At 44.7% G+C, this 14454-nt stretch overlaps 1 protein-coding gene across 2 annotated transcripts in view; it reads left to right on the forward strand.

Moving 5' to 3' along the window:
• Positions 1 to 14454, forward strand: part of BIN3 (bridging integrator 3) — a 188610-nt gene that overhangs the window by 99448 nt on the left and 74708 nt on the right. The gene's annotated exons all lie outside the window — the stretch shown is intronic.

Consider the following 14454-nt stretch of genomic DNA (forward strand, 5'->3'; position numbering starts at 1 on the left):
AGCTGCCACTTTCTGGGTTTTGAAATTGGATATAAGATATTTAGGAAAGTCAAGATCAATGGTGTTCCGGTAATCCATTCTGGGAGAGATGGCTGCTTGGATGACTGTCAGACCTCGTTCAGGGAAGGAGGGGATTCACAGGTCAGACCGGGGCTGCTCTGCAACATCCATGGTGGTTGACATAGTTTTGCTCTAGTAACCTGGGTTTCATCCTTCTGTGGCTCTGCAAACTGGGTCGGGTACAACCCTTTCTGCACTTGACTCAAGACAGCAAGGGTGAGCAGTCACAGGCCTCTCAGGGAGTTAGTGTTGGTGGCAAGAAATAAAAACTCAGCAATCAACAAAAAAGGCATATTAAATTGCGATCCAGCCCAGCGATTGTCTCTTTGAAAAAGGAGGTACTTTTAATCACAAGGCAGAAATAAATACTACAAAATACAATGTGTGAATGCAGGGTGGTACCCCTGATCACGATTCCTCTGTGGATGCTACACCCCCACTTCTCCCTGTGCTGTCTTCCACCCCACCAGAGCAATCCTGGTTGTTTATGTTCCAGTTCCTCGTCCCACCTCCTCTGTACTGGTGATTTCTCAGAAAGTAGCCTTTTGTCATCTTTCTTCGTGATTACCCATTTCTCCAAAGCTGTGAATGATCTACTGGCATGTGGCTTGATAGTTTTCCTGTGTAACACAATGCCGCGGGTGTGACGATCCGGTACCGGATCGTCACACCCGCGGCAGTGCTGTTGCACCTACCAAATAGCCATTGTGCTCCCCGCGGCACATTTTGAACAACCGAGTCTTGTATAATTATTTCCGGGCATTAAGGAACCTGAGGCCCATCATTCCAGGTTCTAACCCGGCACACCAGATAGCTTAATTAAGCGGTCCCACGTGTATGAAACAATCCACTGTTGGCCATACAGTTACCACTAAATGCAACAAAAAGGCTTAGTGTTTACTATTCCTGTTCAAAGACAACAATGTTGATATTTTCTGTCCTGATGATGATGCCCCAATTATAAAAAGGCATCGAAACGTCGTCGACTATAAACCCATTATGCAAAACATTTATGTAATATTGAAAAATGCAATGGTGTGGTTTTTGAATATTTTAAGTCTGTTATACTGAGTACAAGTACGCAGACTGAAGTACCGGGTTTTAAAAACCCAGCGGTGCCAGGGACACACCCGAAGACTTCGGGTCCTTCCTGTTTCGGACGACAGAAACACAGAGTCTTCTTGGTGAAGTCAAGGATCGAGTTTATTGGCTGCAGTCAGTAACAGATGTCCTAGAAGTACAACACGGTGTATATTCTCAGGAGACTGCTCAATCTTACAAAAACCAGTCTTCTCTTTTATACACAATTTTAGGCTCTAGGCAAACATTCCTTATTTTACGGTAGACAATTCACATATTTTCACCACAAAGGAAAAGCAGAGTCATGATGACAAGCCCACATTTCAGTTTGTCCAATCCATAATCAATCACCCAGCAAAGTCCAGTTTCTCATCAGATATCAACGAAACCCCAATAAAAGCGGGTACCTCCTTGTCATAAAGAAAGGAGCAGAGACAGGTGTGTGTGAGATTAGACATAGTTTGTGTGCGATGAAAGGTTTACGATATGTTGTGCTTTGATACTAATCTCACTCGGCCACTGTGAACGGACCTGGCCGAACAGGTTTGGCTTCAGGCGGTGGAGTCAGCTTGCCCAGGTCACTGTGGAGTCAGCGAAGGTGTACGTGTCCTTAAGACTCGCTTCGCCAGAATCATCGGCTAGTCATCAGCCTATTCTGGCCTATGTAAAGGGCAACCACAAAATGGCTGCCATTCACAAAATGGAACCCGAGGGTTCAAGCGAAATCCCTGAATACGTAGTGTTCTCATTGATCGATTATGACGAAAACACTCGTACACACTGCACTTGTCATTTGTGGTCTGCAGATACCAAAATCGTCATGATACGACGATATTTATAACATGAGTGCAAAATTTTCAGTACCACAGACCTCCTTTTGCCCTTACATAGGCAATAACCTACACTCACGCTAATCTGAGTCCAGGTCTATATTTCTAAATTCACTGAGATGTTGCTGCAGCATCATCCTATTACTCAGTTCATCTCTCGATACAGGTTTCCTTACACACGATGTAGCACAGAGGCCACATATTGCAGGAGCACACTGTACACACAGACAGAACAGAAAAAGAATGGCTAAGGTCATCCCAATGACTATCAGAATCTTCCATCCCCAGGTATATATCAGTTCCCAGAACCAACCTATCAATAACCAATCTCCTTTATCCATGTGGATAGATTCAGAGATTCTATGCAATTTGGAAATGGCCTGGTAAACTGTCGGAGCGTTGTCGGGGATGAAAACGCAACAACTTGATTGGATCACTTTACATACCCCACCTCGGTCTGCAAGTACATCTAGCGCAACCCTGTTCTGAAGCGTCATGAGGCGATCCGATTGGAGCTCAGCAGTCAAATTACTAAGGGCACCAGCAGTTTCAACTACAGTGGTTTCAACCACCCTTGTCAATTGCCTTATGTTCCTGCTGTTAACCATGGGCCCCCAAAATGGCAGAAAAACCTTCATAAAATCTCCAAATTCTTGTCCTGGAGTGTCCTCTTTACTAATGACACCTCTAGCTATTCTTGTCTTATGGTAATCTGCTGAGGCCGTATAGGTGGGAGGCAACAGGAACGAAACAAAACATGTGCCCGAGAAATCAGAGGGCAACCATGTATAGGCTCTGTCGTGGCAAATGAAATAGGTACCCTTGGCTGCTAAGAACGAGGGGGAAGTCTGTGACGTAAAAACATACGTTTCAGTGCAGACACTCTTCCCTAACTGAGCTCGGGGATTCTTGCCCATGCCTTGCAGACATAGGTGACCCTGATGGGGTACTATCCAAATCGGAGAAGATCTTTTTGCTCGCTGGTTCTCACTCAGTGTAATTCCATATCTTGTTACATTCCATCCAGTGTAAGCCTGCAACTCATCTCTGGGAATCGTTCTATACGAATCAATTGTTCTGCTCATATTTGTGATTCCCACTACCAGTGCTTTGTTGCTCAAATCACTTCTCGTGGAACGTGGGGGATATGGTTCAATAGCATATATGAACATCGTTTGAAACGCCCACAAAGAACCATTGTAGCTAAATGGTAAGACCAAGTATGGGATACCCTTATCTGTCGTATGTGGCATAAGACCACACACCCAACAACTAGTTGTGTTGACTACCAATTGGTGTTGGTGTAAAAGCTGAACAAAAGAATTATTGATAAATTCTAATCTTCTAGTGGACTCATGTTCAGGCAAAGGGTGAAAAGAATGCGAAGAAACAGTAGAAGGAGGTATGGGCTGTGTAGTGAATGTGAATGTCACTTGAAAAGAGAATAAAACATATCCAATTATAAATATCATTGAACTCAATAGCAAAAACACACACAGTATTAGAAAACGTTTCTTTGAGATTAAATCGCATATCTTTCTTCTAAAAATCATTGTTTTTGCAGTTCTCTCCGACTCGAAGAAATCCATCCTAGACTAAATGTGCTGCTCGCGGTGGGAGGTTGATTCTGCTAAAGAATGCCTCTGTCAACCCAGGGCAACTCCCTTAGGCCAACCAGAACTTCGACCTATTGTCTCAAGCTTGCATTCAAAAGACTTTAAGCAACCGCGACCCTACAGCTGAACCCGGATGGCGGTTCAAAAAAACAAAAATGAGTAGATCCTCGGTGGAGAGTTAACCTGCAAACCATATAAAAGTAATCATAAGAACTTTATCTTTATTTGTCCATAGTTCTCGGTCTCAAATTATAGCGGAGTCTTCCAGATAACTCTTGATCCTTGAATAGAAGCTCAGGCTCAGTAGTGTTCAATCGTTTTGACGGTGGCACAGATTCCTGTAGAATATTATCACTCTCTCTTTCAGAAATTGTTCCTTTTACACGTGCATCGCTAAAAGACAGAAAACGAGGCACGGTCTCAGTTTCAGAGTCCGCTATTCCCTCCTGGACCCACCGGTCGTACGGTAGGGGCAACGGAACCCGTTTACAATGGTTGCCGTGTATCCAGTTCTTCTTGCCGTGGACACGTACTGCAGAGCGGGTGGCCAACAACACTTGATAGGGTCCGGTTCAGCGGGGCTGCTCGTTCTTGGTTCGCTGGAAGTTGCGCACTAAGACCCAGGTACCAGGTTCAATAGCGTGGCCTGGATCGTCAGAAACTGGTGGCAGAGTGTCACGAACCTGTTGGTGTAAGACACGCAATTTAGTCGTCAGTTCATGTAAGTAATCAAGCAGTACAGGGTGTTCGATCTCGCTAAACTTCACTGGTCTCGGCACGGCCCAAAAGTTGGTCGGGCGGCCAAACACAATTTCATAGGGACTAAGTCCCACTCTAGAATGTACAGTCATTCTTGTCGATAGGAGTGCTAAAGGGAGAGCGTCAGGCCATTTAAGACCAGAGCTCGCTTGAATCTTGGCCAATTTCAATTTTAACGTGCCATTGTAGCACTCTACTAGTCCAGCTGATTGGGGGTGATTTGCAGCATGGAACTTTTGCTGAATGCCTAGCCCTTCACACACACTCTTCATCACTCGACCCACAAATTCACTTCCATTGTCACTCCAGACCATTCTCGGCATTCCAAATCTAGGGAAGAATTCTTTGACAAGGACTTTAGCTGTGGACATGGCACTGTTGTCCTTTAATGGGTATGCTTCCACCCATCTCGAAAAAGCACAAACAACGAGTACATATTTCAAATTGTTGCACCTTTCCATGTGAATGAAATCTAGCTGCAAAACCTTGAACGGATACGAAGGAGTAGCAAAATGACCAGCTGGAGTTGGGGTCCCCCTACTAGGGTTGTACTTCAGACACACCATACATTTCTTGACCACATTCTCTGCACACTTGGGGATTCCTACATTCTGCCATACTGGGGCCAACAACTTACAAATCCCTTTCACGCTGATAAGTGCCATTCCATGAGCCATTGTCACCACTGCAAGCACATACGCATCTGGTAGTAGCCATCTCTGATGTTCTGACAATTCAGTCCAACAACCATTCGAATCCAATCTACCCTTGCTTTCTCTCCATTCATTCAACTCTTTCTCTGTAGCTTCAGCTTGAATGGATTTCACACTCTCAATCGTATCTTCACACATACTCTTCTCAAAAACCCATCTCGCCGGACCTGCAACATACATTCGACTCATCACATTTCTCGCAGTTTCTTTCGCAACTTCATCCGCAAACGCATTTCCTCGACCAACATCATCTGTAACCTTTTTATGAGCACTGCATTTCACAATCGCTATTTGTAATGGCAAAGTCAGTGATTCAAGAAGCTCATTCACCAACTGACCATGTTGAATCTTCGCTCCGTGCGAAGTTAAAAATCCACGTTCACGCCACAAACGTCCAAAACTGTGCGCTACTCCAAATGCATACTGGCTGTCAGTATACACAGCCACTCGTTTTCCTTTCGACAGCACACATGCTCTCGTGAGTGCAATCAATTCCGCTGCTTGTGCTGAATTATGTGGGATACGTGCAGCTTCAACAATCGTATGCAAAGTCGTAACAGCATATGCCGCAGTCGTATCACCATTCGGCAACTTAAACCACGAACCATCAACCCACAAAGTACCATCACTCTCAGGAAGAGGAGTACTCCTCAGATCTATCCTTCCTTTCGTTTCTTCCTTGGTTCTCAGATAACAGTCATGCTGTCCCTCACTATCTGTCTCCACTGTGATTGGCAACAACGTGGCTGGATTTAACGTATTGCATCTCTTAATATGCACATGACTAGCTAGCAACGTCAACTCATAACCCGACATCCGAGCACTAGTTAAGTGCTGTGTTTTCGTGCGGTTCAACAAGGTATCCACTGCGTGTGGAACTATAACCACTAGCGTATTATCCATGACTAAACCAGCAGACTGTCGAATTGAAACGGCTGCTGCCGCTGTGGCTCTCAAGCAACTCTGCAATGCTCTAGCTACAGGATCTAAAGTCGATGAAAAGTATGCGCATGGACGCTGTCTATCACCAAATTGCTGAGTCAAAACTGACAATGCACATCCTTCTCTCTCATGGACATACAATGTGAAAGGCTTACTGTAGTCGGGAGTACCCAACACAGGAGCCGAACACATTGCGTAATTCCGTAAAGCTCGTCTGACATTCGTCAGTCCAAGGAATAGGATTTGGAGTATCCTTAACAGTAAGTGACAGCAAAGGTTTCGCTAGCAAAGAGAAATTAGGGATCCACTGTCTACAGTACGACGTAATCCCCAAAAATGCACGTACTTCTCTCTGTGTCTTAGGAACACTCATTTTCACAATAGCTTGAATTCTTTCTGGGGTCAGTTTCCTTCCCTCCTTCGATAAGAGGTGACCTAAGTAGGTTGCTTCTTGTCGGCAATATTGTAACTTAGAAAGAGAAACTTTGTGGTGACAATCAGACAAGTGGCGTAGCAATGACAAAGTGGCTTCCTTGCAAATCTCTTCGGTATCAGCTGCAACTAACAAGTTATCAACATACTGAATAAGAGCTGCACCATCAGGTAAAACCAACAAATCCTGCTGCGTTTTCAAAGCTTGGCTATAGATCGATGGACTCTCGCAATAGCCTTGAGGAGCGCGCTTAAAGCGGAAACTTTGTCCTACTAAAGAGAATCCAAAAATGTTTCTACTTTCCACGGCAATCGGGATGCTGAAGAAAGCATTCTTCAAATCGATCACCGAAAACCATGTGGCTGTAGCCGGAATCAGAGTCAAGAAGGCAGTAATGTCAGGCACGACGGGAAATTGCGGAACAACAATCTTGTTCACTTCGCGAAGATCGATCACAAACCTATATACAGGAGGTTGTGAAGAATCAGTTCTCTTCAGGACCGGCAAAACAGGACTATTGCACACATTACCTCTCGTTTCCTCAATAACACCTCTATCGATCAGATCATAAATGATCGCTAAAAGTGCACGCTCACCATCACTCGAGATGCGATATTGCGGAATGCGTGGTAACTTAGCATTTGCCTTAAGCGTCACAACATATGGAGGAATGTCCAATAAGCCCACATCGTTCGAACCAGTAGCCCATAACGAGTCCGGTAAAGAAGACAATTCAGATGGAAGACTATCCTTTGACAAATACATCAGAGAGATCACTCTCTCACCCAAAGTAAGATGAACTCCAGACGGAGAACAATACAGTGTCGCATGTAATCTCTTCAATAAATCCAAACCCAACAGATTCTCATGACAACCGCTAGTCAATAGAAGGGGTGCTTCGATCGTACGCGGTCCAACAGAAAGAGACAATGGAGCAGAAATCGGATTAGTGACGGGGGCGCCAGAAAAACCTACAGAAACATTCATTTCGCCAGACAAAGGTGCGCCAGGGAGTTTCGAGTGCATAATAGAACTCTTTGTAGCACCAGTATCCAGCAGAAAAGGCTCTGACACACCTGATGTAATCACTTCTACATAAGGTCCACTCTGATCTACTGGAACTGAAACAACTCAGTCTCTCTGTCTATGGCTGTCCTAGCAATCATTACATGGCATATTCTCATCTTTTGCATAGTAGTCGTCAACATAGTACTGAGTCGTCCTACCAGAGACGTTATTCTGCTGATCAAAACTATTCATCGAACTCTGAGACGGAAAGGAACGTGCGTTCTGGGGGAAATTACCACGTCCTCTACCTCTAAACGCTTGCTGAACACCTCGACCTCTTGTACCTGAAACACCATTCGTATGCTGTAACAGAACCGGACAGCTACTCTTAAAGTGACCCTCTTCTTTGCAATACGCACACTGATTAGGGCCTTCAGGAAAACGCTGTTGAGAAGACTCAAACCTTTGCGAGCTTCTCGGATATTGTTGTGGCTGTTGATAATCACGCTTACCATTACGAGGCGGATAAGCTTGCTGTAAAAGAACCTTAGTCTTTTTGTCCACTTTCTCCAACTCATCTTTGTATCTATTTTCATAGTACTGGGCAGTGGCTAAAATCTGCGCTGACGTAGAAACAGCCCAAGCACTCTCAGAATCCTTCAACTTGTTACATAATTCCGGAAGCAAATTATGTACAAATTTGTCAACGAACAATCTCTGGCCACCTTCTGTACTCATATCCTGACCACTATGATCTACAAAAGTCTCTTCGAACCGTGTGAAAAAGTCGGACACAGTCTCATCTTTCTTCTGCTTACAAGCAGACAACTTGTCCCAATTAACACGCACTTAAGGCATCAAAGTCTTCATATAATCAATAATCCTACCAGGGAGTTCAGTAATGATATCTTCAGGCTTCGCACCTCCAACTTGTCTATCATTCGCAGCACGAAGATTAACCCATGTCTCACCTAATTCCGGCGCATGATCTGTATGTCTAATCTTACTCCATATAGGCTGTGGGACAACATTCCCAAACAACATGTCTATATCTGCTAAATTCATAATGCACAAACTCACAGTTTGAGTCAATTCTTTATAATACCCTGCTGGATTTTTGCGCGGATCAGGCAAAGACTGCTTAATCGCCAAAACTTCAACACGCTTCTAAGGAACATGTACCCATACTCGTTGAAAGTGTGCAGCAACATTTCCATCTTGAGGTCTCCAAACTGGAGGAACCTCTCGCATTGGATATTGATGCGCCTTTCTCTTAACAGTCGAATCTAACTTGAGCAATATCACTACACAACGACAAGAGTCACAAGTGCTCTCTCAACGTCACGAGGACCCACAAGGGTCCCTTTCGCGAACTCAGAACGTATTCTGTACAACTCATCAGGAGCTTTACCCACTTCTTCAGCCCATTGTTCATGGAGGAACCTACACATCGTTTTAAAAACGTACCGTTGCTTTGGTTCTTCCCATTGAAGAAAGGTATCCATAACACCCTCGAGATCATACTGAGAAGCATACATAATACATTTACACGCCAAATGATCCAAAACTGTACGTTCATCTGTGTCAGGCAACTGACTACGTGATTGTCTACGCTCACTAATAGGGGACATACCCAATTGTCCCAACAAAGGAGAAAAAAACCCAGAAAAAACAGCAGACATTCTCTGTCTGGCAGAAGGAGAAGATGAAAGAATAAGAGAAGGCGGAACGACAGTAGGAGAATCCAAAATCGGAACAGTAGGAGTATTCTGAATAGGCGTAGGGGTAGCAGACGAAGTAGGAAGCAAAGTTGGCGGCCCTTGAGAAGGCAACGCCAAAGGAACAGTAGCCAACGGAAGAGGAGCTGGCTGTGGAGGAATTGCAGGTGGCAAAACAACCGGAGGTTGCACAGGCACAACTGGTGGAGGTGGTGCCGTAGCATCTTGTGCATAAGGGGGTGGCGAACTCAATAGATGCGACATTAAAGGATCTTTCACAAGATCTTTCTTTTCTTCTAGTTGTTGCTGTGGCAAAACTGGATAGCGTTTATCTACCGCTAACTTCCTAACCCTAAGCATCTGTTCGCTCTCCTGCTCTTCTTCATTATCCCTAAACGCAACAGCAGCTTGTACCATTGACATACCTCGCTCACGTTTATTTCTCTTCGCTAATTTAATTTCTCTCTGTTTGGCTTCCTTACGCCATAGGCGGAAAGAGTCAAACATTGCCGGCCGGGCTTTCTTCTTGAAGAGTTTGACCTCTAGATTGTCTAAAATTTCTGTGTCAAAACTACCATATTGGGGCCATTTTAAAACACCATCCTTCCTGGTGTATCGGATCCACACTTCATTATATGCGATAGGGCCTACGCCATGTTTCACATATAGTTCATAGGTCGGAGTTCCAATCGGAGGAACCGGACACGAGTCCTCCAATCGGTAGTCCCTATTACAACCAAGACAAAACAAATTTCCAAGTCTGCTAAGACCAGGCATCTTCGCTCTCTAGTCTAGCTTCAAACTACAAAGGATTATCGAATACGATAGTCTCGCGAATACACGAGTCCCTTGGCTTTGGGATTTGCAAATTCCAAATCAAAGCGGTTCCTAAAAGGAAACCCAAAACTAAGAATCAAACTAAGCACTGGGAGACGCTCCACTCATACTTAACTGAGGTATCGAAGATCGATGACGTCACCAGAAGACTCGTCTATCGTTTCGCTCTACAAATCATCAAGGGTCCAAAACAGGGCAATAGTCAGGGCAGCAGTCCTTCGTAGCCGTCGGGACGCGGGGAACCTCGCAGCAAAGACTTTCGGACCACGTCGACATGCAGGGGTCGATGAAGTGGCAGGCCTTCCTCCAGAATTTTCACACGAAGCTCCTCACGAACCTCTGGCTTGGACCGGTACCGCTGAAACCGCCCCACGTTGGCCGCGCCAACTGAAGTACCGGGTTTTAAGAACCCAGCGGTGCCAGGGACACACCCGAAGACTTCGGGTCCTTCCTGTTTCGGACTACAGAAACACAGAGTCTTCTTGGTGAAGTCAAGGATCGAGTTTATTGGCTGCAGCCAGTAACAGATGTCCTAGAAGTACAACACTGTGTATATTCTCAGAAGACTGCTCAATCTTACAAAAACCAGTCTTCTCTTTTATACACAATTTTAGGCTCTAGGCAAACATTCCTTATTTTACAGTAGACAATTCACATATTTTCACCACAAAGGAAAAGCAGAGTCATGATGACAAGCCCAAATTTCAGTTTGTCCAATCCATGATCAATCACCCAGCAAAGTCCAGTTTCTCATCAGATATCAACGAAACCCCAATAAAAGCGGGTACCTCCTTGTCATAAAGAAAGGAGCAGAGACAGGTGTGTGTGAGATTAGACATAGTTTGTGTGCGATGAAAGGTTTACGATATGTTGTGCTTTGATACTAATCTCACTCGGCCTCTGGGAACGGACCTGGCCGAACAGGTTTGGCTTCAGGCGGTGGAGTCAGCTTGCCCAGGTCACTGTGGAGTCAGCGAAGGTGTACGTGTCCTTAAGACTCGCTTCGCCAGAGTCATCGGCTAGTCATCTGCCTATTCTGGCCTATGTAAAGGGCAACCACAAAATGGCTGCCATTCACAAAATGGAACCCGAGGGTTCAAGCGAAATCCCTGAATACGTAGTGTTCTCATTGATCGATTATGACGAAAACACTCGTACACACTGCACTTGTCATTTGCGGTCTGCAGATACCAAAATCGTCATGATACGACGATATTTATAACACGAGTGCAAAATTTTCTGTACCGGAAGACATACTTCTTGCTTTGCCCTTTTGGCCACTTACTTCGTTGTTGTGTCTTGTATGTTGAGGGTCACGGCTGTGCCCGCTTGACATCTAATTGGTTAAAAAACTCTGAAATTGTACTTAATGGAAAATAAAATTCCTGTCCGGACGGACAGAAGACATACCACTTATTAAGTGTATGATTAATGTTCTTGTGTATACTATTCACATATAGGGACCACTGTTTTGTGAAATATGTACCATTTCAGTGCCATGGGCTGGCCTAAATTTGGAATGACATGACCAAAGTGGATTCAAGAAAGTTGCTACTTTGGCGGTGGGGTGGTTATGTATGTTCTGGTCCAAGGGGTTTTGCTCAGTCTGGCATATTGCAGGTAAAGATGTGTTTTGCCCTAGCCTCTTTTTGAGCACTCGCAAAAACTAAAGGTGTTGAGAAAATACAGTCTCTGGAAACCATATCCTTGTTTGTTTTCTTAGCTACTCTCTCTTAGAAGTATGTACGATTGTATCAGGTTCTCCTTTTGCCCCACACTCACTTTCTCTAAAGTCTCTGCCCTTCTTTGTTGGCTGCTCTTTTCAGCTGTTGGTGCTCTCCAGTGTGGCCGTGAGCCACTCAGCAGCAATTGCCCTCCAAATTAAGCCTCTCTCCTCTCATTAAAGCGTTAACTGTGCTCCAGAGTCTTCTTCTCGCTCTGCTGAAGTCACTATCTGCCAGTTTATACCCTTTCCCATTTATTCATTGCCCACTGTGTTATTCCATCTCCTCGGCAGCCAGTGACCTGTAGTGATTTCGCCTTTCTCCTTGGCAATTGTTGTCTTCCAGTGTCTGCTTCTTTCATCAGTCACTGTCTCCCCCTCTTCCCTCTGTACCCATTGCTCTCCAGTTGTGAGCCCTCATTTTAAATGTTATTGGCCTATGGTGTTTTCCCCTCTCCACTTATTTTCTGCTGGCCCTCCCTTGTCTCACTCTTTGCCTGCAGGCAGTGCCCCAACATTTCTGCAAGCTTCCCAGTTTCTGCCTGCAAGCTATCTTCCAGTTACTCCCCTCTCCTCCGTAGGACCTGCCCTCCAGAGCCTAACAGTGTGTTACATTTGTGAATATACATCCTTCATTGGATTGGAAAAGCTGTGCTGTCTTGCCCCCTTGACCTCTTTGTGGCCTGACCTATGTTTTTCCTTTTGTGAACATAACAGTCTGTGAGTGCACTGGAGATGCTCCAGTGTTTTGAATCTTGCTCTGGGCCAGCAGAACACAGAAGCGTTCAGGTGGTCAACCCAAAATAAATCCCCAACTTTAGTAAGGGTGGATTCTGTCCCCTTATTCCAGGGTATGAGGTGATTAGCGGTCATTGCAATGCCATTCTAATCTGGAGCAAAGGCTTTTTTTTAAATCTGTAACCCTGAGGGAACACAACCTACCAGCTCATCCCTGGACTGGTCGAGCCAGTCAGCCATAACGGAAGTCTTTTGCATGTCTTGTATGCAGGACTCATCCAGGGTGGTATTTGTCTGTTGCATATGTATGTTTGTATGATAGTAACCATTAGATTCCACATAGAATGTCAGTGACCAGGATGTACTTGGCTTTTTATTGCACTGCCTTTTTGTTCTAAATGCCCTTTCTCATGGTTCAGAGTATGTTTTACCTACTCTGGTGAAACTCGCTCTTCTCGCTATTCCTTTACAGCCAGCTATCACCCAGTAGTTGCGGTCTTCTCTTGGGTGTTATCTAATAATAACCCGCATCCACACCTTCGCCAGTTCGAACTGGCCTGACCTTGAGTTCTATACTCTAAAAGCCAGTGGCAATCAAAGGATAAATAAGAAGATGAACTTTGACAAGACTGACTGCAGTTTGATTGGCTCAGCAATCCTGCCTGTCCTCCCAAACTGAAGTCAATACTTGACCTTTAAAAATAGTAAGGTTTACATTATTTGAGCATTCAGCGGTATATGTCCACCAGCTCGGACCGAAAACATTGCCTGACCATGAACCTCTGCTGGGTTCCAGTTTTCCTACTCAAGCTGGGGGAGCAAGCCCCCACTCTTTGACACTGCCAAGCTGCTATGACCTGTTGATAGAAGAGGATTTGATCTGACCTGCAAGGAGAGCTGATGCACTGCCACTGTCAGAATGGAAGTTTTTAATCATGTGAAAAATCTGCTCAAGGTCCATCTAAGTAAGAATATGCCTAAAGGACGATTCAAGGAGTAGAAACTACCAGTGAGCCAGAGGCCTACCTAAGACACAGACTATCACTGGCAGGATCATGAACCTACAAAGAAACGTTTTGAAACTTGAGCCGGTGACCATGTGCTTTACCTTAATGTACCTGTACATTCAATTCAGGGCGCCTTTATTTCCCCATTCTCCACTCCCAGTTGGACCAGCATGTTTGTTCCCTTCACACACCCACTAAGGGGCGGCATTTGCATTGACAGGAAAAGGTTACCTGGTTCTAGATCCATTTGAACCATCTCTCATGCCCATATACCTTTGTAAATATAAATGTGTATAATCCTTTTTGTTCCTTAACCCCAAAGTCCAGTTGTTAGTGAGAACAATTCAAGAGTTTAGGTACATTAAGGGCCCCTAGTTAAGGAGGTGTCCATGCCACCTGGAAATTTCAACCATTTAGGTTTTAATTCGTCTTAAAGAATCACTCTGATTATGTCCTCCCAGAACACTGGCAGATGAACACCTGGTTACTTTGAACTCCTCTATGGGGAGGAGACAAAAGACCCCTCTCCTTGGTACTGACAGGTTGGTAAGGCAACCTCAGGGTGTGATGGACATTGTGCTGTGTCACTTTATAAATATGGCACATGCTACCCCCGAAAGACTAGGGGTCCTGATCCTAAAGCAAATCTGACCTCGAGCTTAGCTTTGGTGACCGCTTCTATAGCTTTACACAGTTGTCATTAAAATCGGTTGTGTCAACAGTTTATGTGACATATTTGCCACCAGGGAACATCACCGTATGCTACACGAATTTGCTGAACCGTCCTTTCTGGAGGTAGGCACTGGCAGTATTACTTGTAGCCTCAGATCTGGTTGAATGACTGTGAGCCCTCTTTTTTTAAAATATGTATTTGCCAATTACAAATCTGATAGTCTTACTATTACATAGTTTTTACTTTTGTATGGATTCCAGTTAATCCATACTGCCAAATTGTGAGCTAGGTAACTAACAAATGGTACAATCAGATAT

This window comes from Lissotriton vulgaris, chromosome 11 (genome assembly GCF_964263255.1).
Source record: "Lissotriton vulgaris chromosome 11, aLisVul1.2, whole genome shotgun sequence".
In the NCBI taxonomy this organism is placed as follows: domain Eukaryota; kingdom Metazoa; phylum Chordata; class Amphibia; order Caudata; family Salamandridae; genus Lissotriton; species Lissotriton vulgaris.